We start from the raw sequence: 20,676 nt of genomic DNA, 5'->3' as shown, positions 1-20,676 counted from the left end.
TATCATATATATCTATGCTTTCCTACTTTTGCCTATTCTTCCCCTTTAAGACAGTGCTTTCAGTCCTCTCTTATCCACCATTCAAGAGGCATCTCAAGTTTTGATCACCAAATAAAATTATTTCCTAATGGTTATCACCTCACTGGCGTTTCCAGTCACTAAACGATGTATCTCTTGTCTGTAGTTGATGATTGAGCAAATAATAGTGTGCTTAATTTTGTTGTTGTGAATGTTTAACATTTGCTAATCTTGTCTTCTGAGTGGTAAGTTCTATAGTAGCACAGGACCAATAAATTGTACATCTTTCATGGCATGCAGCAAATTTGGGGAATGTATCAAGTAGCATATGACTTGAAGTTGTTTTTGGTTTTTTTTTTCCTTGCTATGGTGCAGTGGTGATCATGCAAGTAACTTCTTGCAGAATAGGGATTGACGTTAGGTGAATAGAACTCATAATTTTAATTTCTTGTTTTAGTCGGAGAGTCAGCTGGTCACATAAAACTGTACATTTGCTCTTATCGATAAATTCCAAAGGCTTGATGGAAACTTTCTTGATTTTAGTAACACTGAGTATATACATGTCAGTTGAACACTGACCACAAAAGACTATATTTCTGTTTGTGATCATTTGATTTTGGCATGCAACAATTCTGCTGAAAGTGAATCTCAAGTGGGAAGACCAGGCAGCACCTGCTCGAAGGGTGCCATGTAACTACTATAGTCACAGGGATGCTGAGTGTCCGCAGCTATTCAGGAAGGGAGAGGTATAGAGGCCTGGCCTTGGACACAGCTGATGTGTGCAGGGAAGAGGCAGCCCCACTGCAGGCAGCTATCTTTCCTCCCCCCTCCCCACTCTTGGGTTCTGGGCTGAGGCCAGGGACTGTCCGGAGCTGATCTCGGGCTCCCATTGGTCGCTGTCTTTTGTGACGTCACAATCATGATGAGAATTGATGATCGGACACGCTGATTTCATTGTCTGAGGAGACAGTGAGACCCAGGAAAAATCTTGCTGAAATCTGCCTGCCCCAGCACTGGCCTGATTTGGGATCCTTCGATCCTTCCCGTAACCGCACCACGCCCCGAGGTAAGGACCCAGCCTGGGTGGGTGTAAAGGGCGAAGGAGGATGAGCGAGACACGGGGCTAATGCTCTGCCCAGTGGGGGACTTACAGGTTCAGAGGCCTAAAGAGGCTAACAACAAACCGCTGCGGTTTGGGGGGAGCCAGCTGCCTCCACTACCCGAGTCAAGGCTGGAGGCAGCCTGAGGTTAAAAAACAGCTGAGGATAGGGATCCAGTGGGCATTGCCAGAGAGCAAAGGACCTTGTTCCGAGAGAGGGCGACGTTTGGAATGCACTTCTGGCTTCGAAGTAGGAGGAAGTGGCACCTCTGCCTCCCAAAAAAGGAGGTGGGGAGGGGGCTGAATTCTACCACTTCTACATTTCACTGGACAGCGGATTTCTCATCTCACAACCCTACTCAAACGCGCCGAGTGCTGCGCCTGCGCATTAAGAACTTGGGGGGAGGGGGGAAGTTCGTGGAGAGAAGAATAGACTCGGAGTTTGCGCAGGCGCCTTTTCCATTTCGCTGGAGGAGGTGGGGCTGAGCTGTCTGGGCCGACTGTGGAAAGGACTGGGGAGTTGGTTGTGTGTTGTTTCAAGCGCCTGTTCGTGGCGAGACACCTGCCACTTATTTTGAATCTGGCTTACTGGGCATACCCAGACCGCAGATGGGCCTGATAAATTTAAGAAAGCAAGTTCTTAATCTACAGATATCAGGTTTATAACAACTGAAAGAACTTGGAATTTGTGAAATAGAAATTCCTGAGATGAGAAACCGTTAAAAAAAACAAACAAACCCAATACACTAATTATTAAAGTGAATCCAACTTTTAATCTTCAATGAACTCTGATTTGAGGTGCCACTCAGTGATTTTGAAATTTAAACTCTTTGGAGAGACTCAGAGTGAGACCCATTGTGGAGACTCAGAGTAAGAAATTTAACTTTCTTGTCTTTTTTTTCTTGGAACGGCTTCTTACAAAGCCTTGGTCTCCCTTTCTGGTTTGGTGCTAAGTCTTCCTTTCTTCCTTTCTTCCTCAGTGTCCCTGCTAAAACCAGCAAAGGCAAATCCTTTTTGGGAGACCCTTTTTAACTCTCCTTTTTTGGGGGGGGGGGCAATATTACTCAGCAATGGTGAGGAACAACCTGTTTGTTCTTGGTGGAAAAATTATTATTAACTCCTGACTTTCACAGAGAAATCTGATTCCCGCCCCCAACCATTTCTTATGGTTAAATGGTTATAGAGTCCTGGTGAATTTTCCTTTGAAGGCCCACTTTTATAATTCTTCTTTATTCTACAATCTAAGCTCTCATCACCACCCATTCAGTCACTCAAGGAACCTCCCAGTCAGCTTTCACTTGTGCCCCAAATCCTTAATTCATCCTACCAGACTGATGGTCAGTAAACACTCCTTTTAGCAAGTTATTTTCTTCACCAAAATATTCTTGGAATTTATCTTTTATCCTTCCATGCCCAATTCTAGTCAGACTGCAAAAACTTCATAATCTGGCTTCATTGTATCCTGGGACCCTTATTTTGCTTGATTTTTCAGTGCACAATTCTCTTTAATGTCTCCTGAACAATCTACCTCCCGAGCTTTCCTCCTTGAACAACTACAACACACTTCACACACTTCATGCACTCTCTCTTCTGCCTATTCAGATCTTACCCAATTTGGAGGTTCAGGTTGCACGTTTCCGCTGAGTGCTTTCTTAATGTAACCCAACCATTATTCAGCTCACTTTTTCTAGAACTTCTACATCGGTTCTTATATTTGTCACTTTCTTATAGTCTGTTTTATATTGTCTTCTTATTTGCGTTGTGTATGTGTTGGACTAAACTTCTCAACTGAATTTAAAACCCCTTCTTAAGTGTTAGGATGATGCCATCTAATTCTTTATCCTCTGCCTACAGATGATTATTTGCATATATAACTATAACTATATATGGCTTTTGCTTCCCAGTTTCTTGGGTAAAAAGCAATTTTGTTATAGAGAGAACTGTATATGTGAAAATTTATTCATCATTGGTCAAGCAAGGGACCCTCCGGTGACTAAATAAACTTGATTATGAGTCAGAGAAAAAGCAATATGGACATATCTATGTAGCAGGTGCCCTCCAAACATAGACTGTCTTCATAAAAAAGACCAAGGGGACATTATCCCAGAAGTGGTTCTGTCTATAATTTTCTCAGGTTTAAAAACAATAAGACATTTTCCATGTATTTCTTTTTTTTTTTTTTTAAAGATTTGTTTATTTGACAGATAGAGATTACAAGTAGGCAGAGAGGCAGGCAGAGAGAGAGAGAGAGGAGGAAGCAGGCTCCCAGCTAAGCAGAGAGCCCGATGCGAGGCTCGATCCCGGGACCCTGGGATCATGACCTGAGCTGAAGGCAGAGGCTTTAACCCACTGAGCCACCCAGGCGCCCAGCCATGTATTTCTTTTTGATGACATTACATCATGTATGTTTTGTTAAAACCTACTATTGTTTCCTTTTTATTGCAATATATCTTGGAGTTACTGCTTTACATTGACTATCACTGATAGTTCTCATTGTATGTCTATTGATTCAGAGCTAATCATTGTGATTGCTGCCATAACTGCTATTGTATAACATATCAGTTGTCACTTTCCTACACCTAGGATTTCAAACTGCATTGTTTCATGGAGCTCAGTTTTATTTGATGGAAAGTGTGATTGCAGTTCAATATAGAGGCTTTCTGCAGATTTCACTTTGGCTGCTGCCTTACTTTAAGTCACCATCCCAACCAATATCACATCAAAGTTTGTGGTTTAAGAACATGGATAGAAACCATTCTAGAAGGTATTATAACCTTTAAATTTAAAAATCATTGTCATAAATCATTATGAGTGAACTTTGAATGTTATTATAAAGGAAAATCCTTTATCCTTGACTTTTTCTCTTATTACTTACATTATGGAAATTCCCTCAAAGTGTTTTAGCTTTTAGTAATTAATAAGACTTACCTAGACATTTACATGTAGACCAATAAACTAAATTGTTCAAAGGTAGGACACTCTGGATAGAATGTAATGATAGGGATATACTGCTCATTTTAGAAAGCTTAAAATAAAATAAAAAAAGACTGCAGTATTCATAGTTTTTTAAAAAAGATTTTTATTTATTTATTTGACAGAGAGATAAAGCACACAAGCAGGGGGAGCTGCAGACAGAGGGAGAGCTCCCCGCTGAGCAGGGAGCCCAATGGGGGGCTCAGTCCCAGGACCCTGGGACCATGACCTGAGCCACTCAAGTGCCCCTGTGGTATTCATGTTTTAAGGTTTATTTTACAACTCCAGTCTGAATGAGAGGATGGTATTGGCCTTTCTCATTTAAGTTTTAGTTGAGCTGGAGGGGATTTTATAATGACAAACAGTCCCCCCATTTTACATATGAGGAAGCTCAAGTCTAGAGAAGTGAAGTAACTTAGCCGAATTAATAAATACTAATATTTATGAAGCACTTAATACCAAGCATTATGCTAAAAACTTTATATATATTTTCACATTCAAACCTCACCACATCCCTATGAGATAGTTTCTAGTATTATTTCTCATTTTATAAGTGAGAAAACAGTAGCTCAAAGTAGTTGATCTCCTTGGGGCCAGACAATGACAACATGTCACAGTCAGGATCCAAACAGGTCTGTTTTGATTCTTAATCACCAAATTATACTTGACTAGGGTCATATGCAGTGAATCTTAGGCAAAGTTATTTTTTAAAGATTTTATTTATTTATTTGAGAGAGACAGAGATAGCAAGAGAGACCATGAGCAGGGAGGAGAGGAAAAAGCAGGCTCCCCAATGAGCAGGGAGCCTGATGCAGGGCTAGATCCCAGGGTCCTAACATCATGACCTGAGCCAAAGGCAGATGCTTAACTGACTGAGCCACCTAGGCAACCCTTAGGCAGAGCTTTTTTTTTTTTTTTTTAAAGATTTTATTTATTTATTTGACAGATAGAGATCACAAGTAGGGAGAGAGGCAGGCAGAGAGAGAGAGAGAGAGGAGGAAGCAGGCTCCCCGCCAAGCAGAGAGCCCGATGCGGGGCTCGATCCCAGGACCCTGGGATCATGACCCGAGCCGAAGGCAGAGGCTTTAACCCACTGAGCCACCCAGGCGCCCCCCTTAGGCAGAGCTTTAACAAGAATCTTAATCTGTGAAGTCCCAGCCCAATGTGTGTGTATGCATGCATGTGTGTGTGCATATTTGTGTTTATATGTATGTATGTGTTTTATATCATAATGTTTTCCATGAATAGCAGCTACTTCTACAAAATCACTGATTTCTAAGCCTGACCAAATAGTGTATACTTATATTTCTTTTTAGATATTTTACTAAAACACAGTCTCTTGGTCTTGGTTGAAAAAGATGGCATTAAATTTTATATAAAAGATATTTTTAAAGATATTTAGTTCTGCTTTTAAAATTGTATTATACTTTCAGAAGGACTTATGTATTTTGTATGTTGTAACCCCAAACAGAGTAATAATACTTGAATTGTTGATTTTTATTCTACAGTGGGATCAGCGAAACATGACATTGGTGGTGTCTTAATATACTTGTATGGAGCATATTATATCTAGGCATACTGGTTTAGAAGTAAGCAGTGAAAATTCTAGGGAGATATATTCTGCATAAGAAGGGAGCTGGAGATGTTAGTATATTCAGAAGCCATCATTAACACCGTGAGACCTTTCTAGTCTGTGTAAAATTTCAAGACAATAAATTGAAACTTGTATGTGCAAATGGAGTCATCCATACACCAACTAGTAGCAAAATTTTGTGTACTAACTGTAGCTCTATGTACATGGCAACTGAATAAATGAGATTATATTGTGTCAATTAAATGCTATACTTTACATTTCTCATCTGTAAAGAAATCTGCAATAGCGGCTGTCCTACCCTCTTGGTCTCCTGTTGTTTTACAATTAGAGTTATATTCTAATTGGGTTGATCCTTAGAATCTTTAAAATGGAGGGACATGGGGAATTGAACAAAATGGGTAAAGGGGAGAGGGATATATGGGCCTCCAGTTTTGGAATGAGTAAATCACAGGAATAAAATGCAGAGCCTAAGGACTGCAGTTAATGATATTATAATAGTGTAATGGGACAGATGGTAGCTATACTTGTGGTGAACATAGCATAATGCATAAACTTGTCATATCACTGAGTTGTACACCCGGAACGAATGTAACATTGTGTGTCAGCTATACTCAAGAAAGTGTTGTCAGAGTGGCAAAAATTTAGGAAAACATTTTCTTAGCCTCGCTTCCCTTGGAGTTGGTGGCAATTCATTTTAAGATTCTTAAATGCAAACATGCCCCGGGTAGGCACTTTTCTCATGTAAACAAGAATTTGTGCATGATATTTGCCCAAGGTCATGCAAGTAGTAAGTGGCAGAGCCAGGGCTTTACAGCAGGTGTCATTGTAGATGCTGCACTCTTTATTAGGATCTAGAATAGAGAACTAGAATGAAGCCCACCTTTATTTATTGTTTTTAAAATTTTATGTGTATGCATGTATGTGCATGTAATTTCCTTCTAACTTCTCTCTTTGAGTCTTTACTGCTTTTGACATTTTTCCTTTTTTATCAGTGGAGATAAAATTTTTTTAAAGATTTTTATTTATTTATTTGACAGAGATCACAAGTAGGCAGAGAGGCAGGCAGAGAGAGAGGAGGAAGCAGGCTCCCCACTGAGCAGAGAGCCTGATGCAGGGCTTGATCCCAGGACCCCGGGATCATGACCTGAGCTGAAGGCAGAGGCTTTAACCCACTGAGCCACCCAGGCGACCCCGATAAAATTTTTTAATAGAAAGCCCAAGATTTAGGAGAAAGAGATCATTGTGTTAACCTCCAGTGGCTTCAGAGGCAGAAGGCATATAGACCCATAAAATTATTCTTTCCTGTTGTCGTACTAAGCAATGGCAAAAGCATTTCTTCTTTCTTCTTTGGGTTTTGTTCTACTACACTAACATATTCTTGCTGTTTTTTAGTAACATATAATGTATCATTTGCCACAAGTGAACAGCTCTGTGAATCATCAGGCTTACACATTTCACAACACTCACCATAACACGTACCCTCCCCAATGTCCATAACCCAGCCACCCTATCCCTACTCTCCCACCGCCCAGCAACCCTCAGTTTGTTTTGTGAGATTGAGTCTCTTATGGTTTGTCTGCCTCCTGATCCCATCTTGTTTCATTTTTTTCCCCTCCCTACCCCACACAACGCCCTGCCCTGCCTCTCAAGTTCTTCATATCAGAGAGATCATATGATAATTGTCTTTCTCTGATTTAATATATTCTTTATATATACATACTGTTTTGCTTGGTTGGCTTGGTCTATGTACTGTGTGTTTTATGTATGAAGTAGTTATGCCACTTAGGAAAGTAATTATATGAGACCCATCCTCCAAATATCTTTACCCTTTCATAGACCTGTCAGTTGTGTTGAAATCTCTTTAATAGAGACCTGAATCATTATGAAATATGGAAGAAAAATATATTCTACATTAGTAGGCATTATTACATTAGGTATACAGTGCTCAGCCTTGACTTATACCCATTATTCTTTTTTTAAAAGATTTTATTTATTTGAGAGAGAGAGCAAGAGCTAGAGAGAGAACACAAGCAAGGGGAGGGGTGAGTGGAGAGGGAGAGACAGATTCCTCACCGAGCAGAGAGCCTGATGTGGGGCTCTGTCCCAGGACCCTGTGATCATGATCTAGGCCAAAGGCAGACACCCAGCCAACTGAGCCACCTAGGCATCCCTATCACCACTGTCCTGAGACAACATGAAGTTATTTTTGAATACATATGTAACTTACTAAAATAATCATTTTTATTTAGAACCTCTAGACTCACTTTTATTACCAGTGAATGCTTAAAAGATGTTAAAGGTCAGTTTGAGTTTTTTTCATCTTTTCCCAACTGCTAGTGCTTAATGTAAAGAGGCACTTAAACAAAAAATACAAAATACAAAAAAAAAATACCGGAGTATTGCTTGTGATGTGTAACCAATTTACTTTTCTGGTATGGTTTAATGTATCTGTATCTAATTCTTGCTCCTCAAAGTGTGTTCCATGGAGTACCAGCATGAACATCACCTGGGAACATCTTGGAAATTACAGAATCTCTAATATCAACCAAGTACTACTGAATCAGATTCTGTATTTTAATAAGATCTCCAGATGATTCATATGCACATTAAACTCTGAGAAATACTGATATAAAGTGAAATATAACTACATCTTAGAGTGTTAAGAGCTGATAATCAGAAAAATCCCTTAATTTCTTTTTGACAGTTTTCACATATGTAAAGAAATATGTAATTGAAGTATTATATTTCTAATATACATCAGCTTTGTTCCATTTTGGAGTCTAACTCATTGAAAGAATAGCTACACCTACGTGATGGGTAAAATTGCTGAGTATGAGTGAATCCAATTATTTTGGTGATAGTAATGGCCTTGCCATTGAAATGACACTTTTCCCAATTGTCAACAGAGTGTTACAAAAGAGTATAGATGTATTGGGGTTACTGTCATTAGTATCTTCAAGAGGAACTGTACTTAGTTTTCTATTTCCTACGGTAACAAATCACCACAAACATAGTGGCTTAAAACATTACATGTATTGGGGTGCCTGGGTGGTACAGTTGGTTAAGTGTCCAGCTCTTGGTTTTAGCTTAGGTCATGATCTCAGGATCCTGGGATAGAGCCCCATTTTGGGCTCTATGTGCACTATGGAGTCTGCTTGAGATTTTCTCTCTCTCTCCCTCTGCCCCTCCCACTCATGCTCTCTCTTTCAAAGAAATAAATCTTTAAAAAATAAAAAAACATATGTATTATATTACTGTTCTGCTGGTTAGAAGTCTGAAATAGATATCATTGGGTTAATGATATCTATTAAAACCAGGATGTCAACAGGCATTTTTTCCCTAAAGCATCTAGGAAAGAATTTATTTCCTTACCTTTTTTAGCTTCTAGAGGTTACCCATATTCCTTGACTTGTGGCCCTGTCCACTCAGATAATGTAAAATAATCTCTTTATTTTAACATCAGCTTATTAGGAACCTTAATTCCTCTTCAACCGTAATTCACTTTTGCCTTGGAACCTAATATATTCGTAGGTTTCAGGAATTAGATGTAGATATTTCTGGGTGTGTGTGTGTGTGTGTGTGTGTGTGTGTGAGCACAGGAATTGATGGCATTTTTGGCTGATAAAGAAAGTCACCCTCTAATCTTGTTATAGGAATAAGCAATTAGTGTCATGGGTTAAACTGTGCCTCATCCTCACAGGAATTGTTGGCATTTTTGGCTGATAAAGAAAGTTACCCTCTAATCTTGTTATGGAAATAAGCAGTCAGTGTCATGGGTTGAACTGTGCTTCCTCCGCCACCCCACCAAAAATTCATGTGTTGATGTTCTCACCCCCAGGATCTCAGAATGCGACCTTATAATGAAATAGGATCATTGCACATGTAATTAGTTAAATTAATATGAGGTCATACTTGAGTAAAGTAGACCCTTCTTCCAATATAGCTGGGAAATTTGGATATAGGGGGAAATTTGGATACTATCACACATACAGGGAGAATGCTATATGAACATGATGTTGTCAAGGAGAGTTGCTTAAAACAGAGCTTTCCGGGGCGTCTGGGTGGCTCAGTGGGTTAAGCTGCTGCCTTCGGCTCAGGTCATGATCTCGGGGTCCTGGGATCGAGTCCCGCATCGGGCTCTCTGCTCAGCAGGGAGCCTGCTTCCCTCTCTCTCTCTCTCTCTCTGCCTCCTCTCTATCTACTTGTGATCTCTCTCTGTCAAATAAATAAAATAAAATCTTTAAAAAACAAAACAAAACAAAACAGAGCCTTCCTTCACAGCCCTCAGAGAGAACCAACCCTCCCAATACTTTTATTTCAGGCTTCTAGCCTTCATAATTGTGAGACAATACATTTCTAGTTAAGCCATTTGGTTTTTGGTGCTTTGTTTCAGCAGCCCTAGAAAAGTCAGGATTGTCCTTCAGTTGATAGCTAAGTAATATCATCATCAAAAGCACTTATTTAGTAAGTTGTATTCTATTATGTGCTAGATGTTAGACAAAGTGAATTAGACGTCAAAGAACTTATGATATACATTAGACAGTTTTCATAAAACAAGCTCCAAAATAGATGATTTTACACCTCTGACCCTCCGTTTACTCAACTGTGAAAAAGACATAGTATTCAAAATATCTAAGAACATTTCCAGATTAAAAATCCATGTTTTATTACTTAAATTTTAGGAAGTTATTATATCCATACATTAATAGAAAGTATTAAGTACAGGGAAAGCCATCAAACTTGTGTTAAACTCTTCTTCAGAATCAGTATCTTAATTCCTACCATCTCTGCTATTCATTGCCCACCTTCTATTCTAATTTTATTTTTTAAAGTTTTTTAAAGTTTTATTTATTTAAGTAATCTCTACGCCCCATATGGGGCATGAATTTATGATTCCAAGATCAAGAGTCACACAGTTCTCCAAATGAGCCAAGCAGATGCCACTACAGTTCATTTTTAAAGAGAAGTATTGAAGACATTATTGAGAAACATCTTTATTCTTTTGACTCCCTCAACCATTCTCATTTGAAATTGGTTTAAGACTTATGTTCAGGGAGTGCCTGGGTGGCTCAGTTGGTTAAGCATCCAACTCTCAATTTCAGCTAGGGTCATGATCTCATGGGTTCTGAGATCAAGCCCCATGTCGGGCTCCATGCTCTGCATAGAGTCTGCTTGGGCCTCTTTCCCTTTCCCTCTCCCTCTGCCCCACCCCAACCCCCAGCATGAGCTTTCTCTCTCAGATAAAGAAATAAACTCTTTTACAAAAGAATTATGTTCAGGAAATAGTATATTTATGATGCTATGCTCTCAATATATGCTTAAGAAACAAATTTAAATAAGTGAATAAGTTGTCAAAATATCTGAAGCAAGACATTTCTATATTGAATAATTTTGAGACCAGTGACTTGAAGAGGAAATGGTTATTTTGAAAATGTTTTCCCCTGATTTCTCATTAATACACAGTACATTGGAGCAATATGTATTCTCATAATTCACAGATGAAGCTGTAGTTTATAAGTAGCCTTGACAATATTTTTGCAAATGGTTATCAGGTTTCCTGGATTAATTAGCAGTAAAACAACAATTGCTGAATATGGTCATGATCAAACACTGGATAGTATATTCCTTGTGTTCAGGTTTGGTCTGACTAACACCAAGGAATGTGATTGTAATGAAATACTTAGAAACACATTAGTTGTGTAACAATCTCTGCCTTAGTGTCTCATGTCTATGTGAAAAAAATGACTAGGCAGGAGAAATGCAGTGCCAAGAAAAATGTTAGGGATCAATGTTAATCCCATACTTTGAACATATGTATGTCTATAATTTGACAGTAACATTTTTTCCTAACTTAATATCATAGGGTTAACGTAGGGCAGTGTCTCTCAGACTGAAGGTCTGCAGACCCCTAGGGGTGCAAGGGCATGTTTTCAGAGGTCTGAAAATTTTATGGCTATTTCTAAATTTGAGGGTTTTATTTTGTCTTAAAGTAAATGATCTTTAAAAAGAAAATGAGGGGCGCCCAGGTGGCTCAGTGGGTTAAGACTCTGCCTTCAGCTCAGGTCATGATCCCAGGGTCCTGGGATCGAGCCCCACATCTGGCTCTCTGCTCAGCAGGGAGCTTGCTTCCCCCTCTCTCTCGGCCTGCTGCTCTGCCTACTTGTGATCTCTCTCTCTCTCTGTTAAATAAATAAATTAAATCTTTAAAAAAAATAAAAAGAAAAAAATAAAAAGAAAATGATAAGCTTGAAAGAAAAATCCACAATCTGTATGCATTCACTCATACACAAAGCCTTTTTACCGGGTATAAACACAAAACTTCTCTTTTATAGTCATAAATCACAGTTAAAAGACATTTGATGGAATAAACTGAGTACCATAATACACATTTCCTCAAACTGACATCCAAAGATAGATTTCCGCAGGATAGGAAAGATTTTGCTTTTGCTTTTGTTTTCTTCTTTCAAGGGAAGAAGAAAGAGGGAGATTTACCTGTGGCTTTCAGATTTAGGCTGTGCTCCATAAAGCTTTTAAATTATTAAGAAGCTTCTTAGTCTATTCAAAGTATTTGTGGAGATAAATTTATGCTTCCACTATTTGATGAATTATATATGTGTATGTATATCATTTCAATACTGTATATGGGAATGTACTTATATACTGTTACGTACTTACTTGCCACTAGGTGGTGTGCATTGAGGAGTCTTTCTCTGATCCCCAAAACGGAGGACGTTTAATTTTTCCACTAAGTTTTGTGTGTGTGTGATATTATATCACACACACAAAATATATATAATAAATAATAAAAATATATATAAATATATAATCTAAATCTAAAATAAATCTGAAAATATATCTATTTTTTCTTAGATATATATCTATACTCATCATTTAAGCGCCCTCCTTAAAGCCTATCACCTATTTAACCCATTCCCCCCACACACCTCCCCTCTGGTAACCATTAATTTGCTCTCTGTAGTTGAGTCTGTTTCTTGGCTTGCCTCTCTTTTTTCTCCCCTAGGATCCTTTGTTTTATATTTTAAATTCTACATATACTTGAAATTGCATGCTATTTGTCTTTCCTCAATGACTTCTTTCACTTAGCATAATGCTCTCTAACTCCATCCATGTTGTTGCAATGACAAGATTTCATTCTATTTTATAGCTAATATTCCATTATATATATACCTTCTTTATCCAGTCATCAGTGAGTGGACATTTGGACTTCTTCCATAATTTGGCTATTGTTGATAATGTTGCTGTAAACATCTGGGTATATGTATCCTTTCAAATTAGTATTTCTGTATTCTTTGGGTAGATACCTAGTAGTGCAATTGCTGGATCATAGGGAGTTCCGTTTTTAATTTTTTGAGGAACCTCCATACCATTGTTTTCCAGAGTGGCTGCACTAGTTTGCATTCTCACTAACAGTGTCAGAGGGTTGACCCCCTTTCTCTGAATCCTCTCCAGCAGCTGTTGTTGATAGTGTTAATTGTAGACATTCTGGTTGGTTTGAGGTGAAATTTCATTGTAGTTTTGATTTGTGTTTCTTTGATGATGAGTGATGTTGAGCATCATTTCATGTCTGTTGGCTATCTGGATGTCTTCTTTGGAAAAATGTCTATTCACATCTCCTGTCCATTCTCTTACTGGATTTTTTGGGAGGTTGTTGTGTTTTATAAATTCTTTGCATGCTTTGGGTACTAACTCTTTATCAGATATGTCACTTACAGCTATCTTCTCCCATTACCTAGGTTGCCTTTTAGTTTTGTTGATTGTTTCCTTCACTGTGCAGAAACTTTTTATTTTGTTTTTATTATATATTTTATAATATATTTTCTATGTTTTATTTTATTTTGATGGGGCCTCAGTAGCTTATTTTTGCTTTCTTTTTGCATGTTGATGTCTAGTTTTCCCAACACCATTTCTTGAAGAGACTGTTTCCCACTGGGTGTTCTTTCCTGCTTTGTTACAGATTAATTCACTATGTCACTAAGGGTCCATTTCTGGGTTTCTGTTCTGTTCTATTGGTCTATGTGTCTATCTCTGTGCTAGTACCAAACTATTTTGATCACTACAGCTGTGTAATGTAACTTAAAGTCCAAAATTGTAATGTTTCCACCTCTGCTTTTCTTTTTCAAGGTTTTTTTGACTACTTAAAGTCTTTTGAGGTTCCATACAAATTTTAGGATTGTTTGTTCTACCTCTGAAAAATGCTGTTAATATATTGATAGAGTTTGCATGAAATGTATAGATTGCTTTGGGTAATACAGACATTTAAACAATATTTGTTCTTCTAATCAATGAGTTAGGAATATTCTTCCATATCTTTGGCCTTTTCAATTTCTTTCATAAGTGTTTTACAGTTTTCAGAATATAGATCTTTTAGCTCTTTGGTTAGGTTTATTCCTAGGTATCGTTCTGGTTTTTGTTATAGTTGTAAATGGTATCAATTCTTGATTTCTCTTTCTGCTGCTTAATTGTTGGTGTACAGAAATTCTGTACATTGATTTTACACCTTGTGACTTTGCTGAAGTTTTGTCACTTCTAGCAGTCTTTGGGTGCAGTCTTTTGGTTTTTCTATATAGAGTGTCACATCATCTGTCAATGATGAAACTTTGACTTTCTCCTTGCTGATATGATAGCTTTTATTTCTTTTTGTTGTCTGACAGCTGTCTGACAGCAAGGACCTCCAGTATGATATTAAGTAATGGTGAGGGTGGAGATTGTGTCTTTTTCCTGACCTTAGAGAAAAGCTTTTAGTTTTTCTTTGTTGAGGATGATATTAACTGTGGGTTTTTCATATATGGCATTTGTTATGTTGAGGTATTCCCTCTAACCCTACTTTCTGGAGGGTTTTTATCATGATCCCATGTTATACTTTGCCAAATGCTTTTTCTGCATCTACTGAAATGATCATATGGTCCTTTTCCTTTCTTTTCTCAATGTGGTATATCACATTGATTGATTTGTGAATATTGAACCACCCTTGCATCCCGGGAATAAATCGCACTTGATCATGGTGAATGATTCATTTGATATACTGTTGAATTCAGTTTGCTAGTTATTTTATCAAGAATTTTTTGCATCGATGTTCATCAGGGATATTGGCCTGTTGTTCTCATTTTTAGTGCAGTCTTTGTCTGGTTTTGGAATCAGAGTAATCCTGGCCTCATAGATTGAGTTTGGAAGTTTTCCTTTCATTTCTATTTTTGTAATAATTTGAGAAGAAGAGGTATTAACTCTTTTTTAAATGTTTGGTAGAATTTACCTGTGAAGTCATCTAGTACAGGACTTCTGTTTGTTGGTAGTTTTTTTATTATTGATTCAATTTCTTTGCTGGTTATTGGTCTGTTCAGGTTTTCTATTTCTTTCTGTTTCAGTTTTTGTAGTTTGTATGTTTCCAGGAATTTATCCTTTTCTTCCAGGTTGTGTAATATGTTGGCATGTAGTTTTTTATAATATTCTCTTATAATTGCTTATGTTTCTGAGGTTTTGGTTGTTATTTCTCCTTTCTCATTTGTGATTTTATTCTGGTCCTTTCTCTTTTCTTTTTCATAAATCTGGCTAAGGGTTTATAATTTTTTTCTAGGAACCAGCCCCTGGTTTTATTGATCTGTTCTATTGTTTTTTTCCCTTAATTTCTATATCATTTATTTCTGCTCTAGTCTTTATTATTTACCTTTTGCTGGCTTTCAGATTCATTTGTTGTTATTTTTCTAACTCTTTTAGGTATAAGTTTAGGTTGTTTGAGATATTTCTTGTTTCTTGAGGTAGACTTGTCTTGCTGTATATTTCCTACTTATGATAACTTTTGCTGCATTACAAAGGTTTTGGACCATTATATTTCATTTTCATTTGTTTCCATGTATTTTTTTGTTTGTTCTTTGATTTCCTAGTTGGCCCATTCACTGTTTAGTAGCATGTTGTCCAATCTCCATGCATTTGTGGTCTTTCCATTACTTATCTTTTGGTTGCCTTCAAGTTTCATAGCACTGTTGTCAGAAAATATGCATGATATGATCTCAACATTTTTGTACTTGTGAAGACCTAATCTGTGACCTTTTCTGGAGCATATCCCATGTGCACTTTAAAAGAATGTGTATTATGCTTCTTTAGGGTGCAGTGTTCTGAATATATCTAAGTCCATCTGGTTCAGTGTGTCATTCAAAGCCGTTGTTTCCTTGTTGATTTTCTGCCTAGATGATCTGGACATTGATGTAACTGGGATGTTAAAGTCCCGTACTATTATTGTATTATTATCAGTGATCCCTTTATGTTTGTTATTAATTGTTTTAAATATTAGCTGCTCCCATGCTGGGAAATAAATGTTTACAATTGTTAGATCTTCTTGTTGGATAATCCCCTTTATTATGATATAGTTCCTTTCTTCATCTCTTATTATGGTCTTTGGTTTAAAATCTAGTTTATCTCATACAAGTATTGCTATTTTGGCTTTCTTTTGATTTCTCTTTGCATGGTAAATATTTCTTCATCCCCTATTTCCAGTCTGCAGGTGTCTTTAGGTCTAAAATGAGTCTCTTGTAGACAGCTTATAGATGGGTCTTGGTTTTTTTTTTGTTTTAGTTTGTTTTTTGTGTGTGTGTTTTTTTTTTCTTTTTAAAAAAAAATCATTCTGGCACCCTAAGACTTTTGATTGGAACATTTAGTCTTTTTATATTCAGAGTAATTACTACTACTATTATTATTATTATTATTATTATTATTAATATTTTATTTATTTGACATAGAGAAATCACAACTAGGCAGAGAGGCAGGCAGAGAGAGAGGAGGAAGCAGGCTCCCCATGGAGCAGATAGCCCGATGTGGGGCTCGATCCCAGGACCCTGGGATCATGACCTGAGCCGAAGGCAGAGGCTTTAACCCACTGAACCACCCAGGTGCCCCTATTATTATTATTATTGAAGATTTTATTTATTGATCAGAGAGAGAGAGTGCAAGTATGCACAAGCAGGGGGAGTGGCAGGCAGAGGGAAAAGCTGGCTCCCCACTAAGCAAGGAGCCTGATGTGGAACTTGAACCTAGGACCCCAGGATCATGACCTAAGCTGAAGGCAGATGCTTAACTAACTGAGCCACCCAGGCATCCCAAGAATAATTATTGATACATGTATTTAGTGCCATTTTATTACTTCTTTTTTCGTTGATTCTGGAGATTTTCTCTGATCCTGTCCTGTCTTTGTTGCTTTTGGTCTTTCCTTTCCACTCAGAGGGTTCCCCTTAACATTAAATGCCTTTCAGGGCTGGTTTAGTGGTCATGAACTCCTTTGTTTTTTGTTCGTCTAGGGAATTTGTTATCTCTCCTTCTCTTCTGAATGATAACATTGCTTGATAGAATATTCTTGGCTGCTTGTTTTTTTCCATTCAGCACTTTGAATATGTCATACTTACCCCCTTTCTGGCTTGCTCCTTTTCTGTTGACGGATAGATGTATAGCTAGCCTTCTGAGTCTTCCTTTGTAAGTTAGGGATTTCTTTTCTCTTGTTGCTCTTAAGATTTTTTTCTTTACTGTTATAGTTTGCAAATTTAATTATAATATATTTTGCTGTTGGTCTGCTTTTGTTGATTTTGATGAGTGTTCTTTGTGCCTCCTAGATTTGGATATCTGTTTCTTTTCCCAGATTAGGGAACTTTTCAGATATTATTTCCTCAAAAAATTTTCTGCCCCCTTTTCTCTCTCTTCCTCTGGAACTCCTATAATATGAGTGTTATTTCATTTGATTGAATCACAGAGTTCCCTAAGTCTATTCTCATGTTCCATAATTCTTTTTTCTCTTTTGCTCAGCCTCATTATTTTTCCATTAATTTATCTTATGTATCACTACTTCATTCCTATGCTTCTTCCATCCTTGTGTTCATTCTACGAAGTCTATTTTCAGTCTCAGTTATTGTATTTTTATTTCTGACTGATTATTTTATCTCTGCAGGAAGGGCCTCCCTGAACTTTTCATTTCTTTTCTTGAGCCTACCAAGTATCCTTATGATTGCTGCTTTAAATTCTCCATCAGGCATGTTACTTATATCTGTGTTGATTAGATCTCTGGCCATGACCATACCTTGTTCTTTCATTTGGGATGAATTCTTGTCTCTGCATTTTTGTCTAAGTCTCTATCTTCTTCTCTTTGTTAGAAAAGTCTGTTTTGTTTCCTGTTCCTGAGTGTGACTGCTTTATGAAGAAGAGGACATACAGTGTCCAGGGCCTGGCTTTGCAGGGAGCAACTCTGGTGTGCCTTTTGTGCACTCTGCTGGGGTGTTTTGGCTTCTCTGTCCTTCAGACCAGTCATCTGTAGAGGCTCTTCTTGCCTGCAGTAGGATGTGTTTGTTCCTTGGCTAGAATGTGGCAAGTTTTAACTAGGTATGCTCTGCTCTGCTTGCTAAATGAGATCTGATTTTACTTCCATTAGAACAGAAACCCTACAGAACTCTCTGGTTAGGAGAAATGGTGTAGACAAGGTTTTGTACTGGTTTTCTGGAGAAGGGACCTGCCACACTGGGACTGATGTAAACTTGACAAAGAAGGATGAGAAGGGCAGTGGTGCCAGAGCTCACAGGTTGAAACTTGGTGTAAGCAGGTTAGGCAGCCAGTATCAGGGCTGAACTTCTTTCTGCAGGTGGCTCTGTGTTTATGCTGAGGGGCGGGGGGGGGGGAGGGAAATTGCACTAGCCTGCTCCTTTGTCCCAAGAGAGGAATCTCATCTCTCAAGGATGAGCTCTAAGAAGTGGGAAAATTCTACCCACTGTGGGTCCCAGGCATTCTTCAGATCCCTGTTTCCATGCCATCTGCCCCTGGGTTGTTTGCATGATTTCTCTCTGGGAGTAAGGCATTGCACTCAGGGTTATTCCTGCCAAGCCTACCAACCTTTAAAACTCCATTCTTTTAGCCCTGCTGGTTGCAAGAACTCATGAAAATCAGGCCTTCTTATTTTTCTAGCCAATGGTCTTGGGGAAGTGTTTTTATGTCTTTCCCTGTGTGCTCCTCTCCCTCTCTCCTTTCTCCGCAACTGTAGTTCTGTCTTCTTTGCAGTACCTATGTTCCATTTTTCCCCCAAACCAAGTCTGCACTTCCTACCTTCTTTGATACGGCCTCTTTTTTCCCTTTAGTTGTGGAGTTTTTTTCTGTCAGTCTTCAGGTTGATATCTGGCATATTTAGAATTATTTGATAGTTTTCCAGTTGTGTTCCATGGAAGAGACAAACCTAGTAGTCCTCCTACTATACCATCATCTTTGAGCCACCCTGTAGATATTTTATTTTATTAAAGATTTTATTTATTTATTTGATAGAGAGAGAGAGAGAGATCACAAGCAGTCAGGCAGAGAGAGAGGGGGAAGCAGGCTCCCTGCCAAGCAGAGAGCCCAATGCAGGGCTCAATCCCAGGACTGAGCTGAAGGCAGAGGCTTAACTCTCTGAGCCACCCATAGCTTATTTATTTTAAAAATGAAAGTTTGTACCTCTTAATCCCCTTCACCTATTTTGCTTGCCCCCCTCAAGCTCTCCCCTCTGGCAACCGACTATTCTCTCACATTTTGTTATTGTTTTGTTTTTTAATTCATTTTTTCATTTTTTTAGATTCTACATGTAAGTAAAATCATATGGTATTTATCTTCTCTTATTTCAAGATTTCATTTTTTTATGGTTGCATAATATTTCATTCCATATATATATATATATGCATATATATATGCCTTATCTTCCTTATCCATTCATTTATGGATAGATATTTAGGTTGCTTCAATATCTTGGCTATTATAAATAATTTTGTAATAAGCATAGGGATAAACATAAGGATCTTTTTGAAGTAGTTTTTTGTTTTCTTCAGAAACAAAAGTGGAATTACTGGATTTATGATATTTCTATTTTTAGTTTTTTGATAAATCTCCATAGTGTTTTCCACAGTGGCTATATCTGATTACATTCCCACTAAGAGAGTTTGAGAGTACCTTTATCTCCACATCCTTGCCAACACTTGTTATTGCTTGTCTTTTTGATACTAGCCATTCTGACTAGTGTGAGATGATACTCATTGTGGTTTTGATTTGCATTTCCTTGATAATGCTGTTGAACATTTTTTCATGTGTCAGTTGACTATGTTTTCTTTGAAAAAGTATATATATTCAGGTTCTCTGCCCATATTTAATCAGATTGTTTTCTTGTTGTTGAGTTATTTAAGTTCTTTATATATTTTGGATATTAGCTCCTTATCAGATATATCATCTGCAAATATCTTTTCCCATTTATTTTAAAAGTAAAAGTTTTTAACTCTCAATCCCCTTCACCTATTTTGCCTACTCCCCCACATGCCATCCACTCTGGCAACCAACTATTTTCTTATATTTTTTTGCTTTTGTTTGTTAATTCATTTGTTTTGGTTCTTTTTTTTTTTTTGTAGATTCTACATGTAAGTGGAATCATATGGTATTTACCTTTTGTTGTCTCTTCATTTTCGTGGTGGTTTTCTTCACTGTGCAAAAGCTTTTTAGTTTTAGGGGCACCTGGGTGGCTCAGTGGGTTAAGCCGCTGCCTTCGGCTCAGGTCATGATCTCAGGATCCTGGGATCAAGTCCCACATCAGGCTCTCTGCTCAGTGGAGAGCCTGCTTCCCTTTCTCTCTCTGCCTGCCTCTCTGCTACTTGTGATCTCTCTCTGTCAAATAAACAAATAAAATCTAAAAAAAAAAAAAAAAGCTTTTTAGTTTTAGGTAGTCTTGTTTATTTTTTCTTTTGTTTCCCTTTCATGGGAAACATAAGACATATGCAGAAAAATTTTGCGAAGGTCAGTGTCCACGAGCTTACTACCTATATATTTCCTTTTAGGAGTCTTAAGGTTTTAGGTATTACATTTAGGTATTTAATACTTTGAGTTTGTTTATGTGTGTGTTTAAGAAAGTGGCCCACTTTTGTTCTTTTCAATATAGCTGTCCAGTTTCCTAGAACCATTTATTGAAGAGACTTTTTTCCCCCAAATAAATTTTTGC

General features: G+C 37.8%; 1 protein-coding gene across 1 annotated transcript in view; it reads left to right on the top strand.

Moving 5' to 3' along the window:
- The first annotated feature begins 1,048 nt into the window (after nucleotides 1-1,048).
- The window catches only part of HDX (highly divergent homeobox), a 227,238-nt gene continuing 207,610 nt past the window's right edge, over nucleotides 1,049-20,676 (top strand). The window contains exon 1 of the mRNA XM_045995799.1: nucleotides 1,049-1,084. The gene's annotated coding sequence lies outside the window, so the exon portion shown is untranslated. The remainder of the gene's footprint in view (nucleotides 1,085-20,676) is intronic.

The sequence above is a fragment of the Meles meles genome, chromosome X (genome assembly GCF_922984935.1).
Source record: "Meles meles chromosome X, mMelMel3.1 paternal haplotype, whole genome shotgun sequence".
In the NCBI taxonomy this organism is placed as follows: Eukaryota; Metazoa; Chordata; class Mammalia; order Carnivora; family Mustelidae; genus Meles; species Meles meles.
This window is presented reverse-complemented; position numbering and strand designations above follow the sequence as displayed.